The sequence below is a fragment of the Pan paniscus genome, chromosome 7, assembly GCF_029289425.2.
Source record: "Pan paniscus chromosome 7, NHGRI_mPanPan1-v2.0_pri, whole genome shotgun sequence".
In the NCBI taxonomy this organism is placed as follows: Eukaryota; Metazoa; Chordata; class Mammalia; order Primates; family Hominidae; genus Pan; species Pan paniscus.
In genome coordinates, this window is record NC_073256.2 from 78,946,020 (window position 1) to 78,949,847 (window position 3,828).

Consider the following 3,828-nt stretch of genomic DNA (forward strand, 5'->3'; position numbering starts at 1 on the left):
AGTGATGCCTCCACTTTTAGATAGAGTGGTAAGCGTTTAATCAACTACTCTTCTATACTACCCAGCTTAATGTGGCTCCTAGTTGAATAATTACAAAAAGATAAAACAAAACAAAAAATTATACAAAAGGACAGCAGAGGGAGCTATTGAGATTTGATTACGTTTTGTGTTGTGTTGGGTTTTGCTTTTTTTTTTTTAAAAAAAGAAAAAACTATAATGTTTTGACTTAGTCTTTCTCATCTCACATCAATATGCAGGAAAAGTTTTATCATATTGGATAATGTATATGGAGTGTGGGGGTGGCGTAAGAAGAGGCTTTTTTTTTCTATCTACCTCCACTTAAATTCTGTTAATCACCCCCATCACTCCTATAAATGTAGTTGGCATAAGAAAAATGATAATTTTCCATTGTAATTTTAGAAGTGTGTTTATTTTGTTAGTGTAAATCTGGATCATCCAAGATCAGCTGCTTTACAGGGCATTGTCTCTAATTGTGTTTTTATAGGCTCCCTGGAGACCTCTCCTGGGCTTCTAAAGTCTTCTGCCCTGTCCTCCATTATAGGGGGTGGATTATGAGACCTAAAAGGGTTAAAATTCATAGAATTTTGTGAGGAGTACTCATTAGAAGATGAGGATTGTACTTAGGCTAGGGGTGTGTGTGTAGTGTACAGGTGGGTGGTAGTTAGGAAGAGGGAAGTGAAAGGTTTGTTTCAGGTCTTTCTCCACAATCTTGATGCCACATTTCATGTGTACAACCCAGTTCTGCTCTTGATATTTTTATCTCTCCTTGTCCTACCCACAATTCCTATGCTTCCTAACTGGTCCTTCAGCCTCAGAATTCTACTCACTCCAAGTCCATCCTCCACACGTTAGCCATAGTTGTCATTTATTAAACACAACTCTGAATTCCTTTTCTTGGAATGTGTTCTTTTGTTTATAAGTGCACGGAAAACGCGTGGGTTCACAGGGATACTACTTGTGGTATTGTTTGTAATTGCAAATTTAAAAAATGGGAATGAATCTGTTCACCTAAAAATTAAATTGTGAAATTCAGTACAATGAAATACTATGTAGCCATTGATGCTAATGTGGGAAGATGTTAATGCATTTTCTTAAAAACACAAATAATGGTCTGTACCATGAGTTTTAAAATTTAATACACAATTGAAATATGTTTTGCATTTGATTTTAATACATAATTCAAGTTTAAATCAAATTTTGCAAGGATTTAGTAGGTAGAGAAAATGGAAATAGGTACAAAATATTCCTAACAATGGTTACCTCTGAAGTATGTTGCTAGACTTGCTGGCTGTGAGGGAGGACAGAGAAGAGGTTTTACTTTTTGCCTTATATCTTTCTTTAGTTTGAACTGTCTAGCAAGACCTTATAATTTATAAATACATGTAAATTTAAATATACTGATATTCCAAGATTTGGTTCCAGCATTAGTGTCTCCCTGAAGCCTTTCATGGTCCCATTGGTCTGGTTTAGGTGGACTTCCTTTGTGGACACTGACTTATAATCCTCTACTGGAGCCAGCTTAATGTAGTAGAACCAGTAGGGACTTTGATGTCAGATAAAACTGGATTAAAGTATGACTCAGCCTTTATCCACTGTGTGATATTAGACAAGAAATTTAATCTCCTTTGGCCTCAGTTTCTTTACTTCAAGAGTGGGAAAATTGATGTTAATCTTGCACAATTGTTTAGGAGCAGAGTGAATTTATGCAAAGTGTCATTGTAAGACAACAGGCATATGTAGGTGTTCAATAAGAGGTAATGTTACTGGAAAGGGGTCCAGATCCAGACCCGAAAAGAGGGTTCTTCGATCTTGCACAAGAAAGAATTCAGGGAAAGGCCATAGAGTAAAGTGAAAGCAAGTTTATTAGGAAAATAAAGGAATAAAAGGATGACTACTCCGTAGACAGAGCAGCTGCTGGTTGCCCATTTTTATGGTTATTTCTTGATTATATGCTAAACAAGGGGTGGATCATTCATGCCTCCCCTTTTTGACCATATAGGGTAACTTCTTGACATTGTCATGGCATTTGTAAACTGTCATGTTGCTGGTGGGAGTGTAGTAGTGAGATGGCCAGAGGTCACTCGTTGACCTGTTAGTTTTGGTGGGTTTTAGCCAGCATCTTTACTACAACCTGTTTTATCAGCAAGGTCTTTATGACCTGTATCCTGTGCTGACCTCCTATCTCATCCTGTGACTAAGAATGCCTTAACCTCCTGGGAATGCAGCCCAGTAGGTGTCAGCCTTATTTTACCCAGCCCCTATTCAAGATGGAGTTGCTCTGGTTCAAACACTTCTAACAGTAATGGGTACTATTATTGAGAATGGAGATTGTTTACTCCATTCTTTTTTTTTTTTTTTTTTAATTTTTTTGAGACGGAGTCTCGCTCTGTCGCCCAGGCTGGAGTGCAGTGGCGCGATCTCGGCTCACTGCAAGCTCTGCCTCCCGGGTTCAGGCCATTCTCCTGCCTCAGCCTCCCGAGTAGCTGAGACTACAGGTGCCTGCAACCATGCCCAGCTAATTTTTTTAATTTTTAGTAGAGATGGGGTTTCACCATGTTAGCCAGGATGGTCTCAATCTCCTGACCTTGTGATCCGCCCTTCTCGGCCTCCCAAAGTGCTGGGATTACAGGCATGAGCCATCACGCCCGGCCTTGTTTACTCCATTCTTAAAGCCATGGTTCTTTATTGAATAAACACAGTAATGCTTCTTATTCTGAGTTTTTCCTGTGACATGACTTCATTCTCTAGACTTCTGTATCAAATTGTACCTGTACTATGGTCTCATTCACCCCAAGCCAGCTCTCAGCTAGTTGTTTGGATGAACAATCCTGATTATGGCTTAATGCTAAAGCCTGCTGACATGTTTCTAAGAACCCACTAATGGCTTACCTGAAGGTGAATGCAATGGTGGTATCCAGGCATCATATTAGGAAGAGCACAGTTATAGAAAATGCAGAGTGGAGCTTTGGCATTTTTAAGCCAGCTATATGGGTAGTCTCTAATTGTACTATCTGCCCATGGTTTGAATTTTATCTGTCCAGCATGAAGCAGAGAGGAGCAGTCAAATTGGTGGTGCTACTGAGAGTATCACCTGCCTGCATCAGAGATCGTGGACGGTCTTCTAATTTTAAGTGTCACCCTCTCTTATGAATTACCTCTTTTTAAAGGCACTCTACCATACTGCCTTTTATTATGCTTTTATTTTGAAATTGTAAGCAGCAGTTGCCCTGTATCAGAGTTTTCTGAACACAGACTTTTGAATGAATCAATCAATCAACCCATGACTTTTCCCAGAGTTTGATAGTCCTTCCAATCATCTAATTGTATGTCATTTGTTTAGTGAGATATCATCAAACTGTTTTGCTTCTTGAGAAGCATTCAGATGGTAAGAATCGCCGATTGACTTGATTATTCCACAGACATATAAACACTGCTGGCAGAGTTCATATGTCTAGAAGATGCTTCTGGCATCTGGTACTGCAACAGTGTGATAAGGTGATGCATCCAGGTGAGTGAAATACATGTCAGAAATAGATCCCATAAAAATTCAGTGCTGCCTGTCTCCTTTAGTTCCTTTAAGCCACAAGTATGCTTGGTTTTAGCTTTTCTGTTTATTTGGACACTGCTTTTTATCAGCAACAGGAGATGTGTTGTTTTATCTTTTGTTTCAAATGTCTGTTTTAAACCTTAACCCCCTTTTCCTTCCTAAGAATGAATTAAAGGTCTATTTTTGTTAATATCTAAAATTGTTATCCCAGGAAATGAGTCAGTGAAAATACTTTTGCATAAAATGACAATAGCAAAATC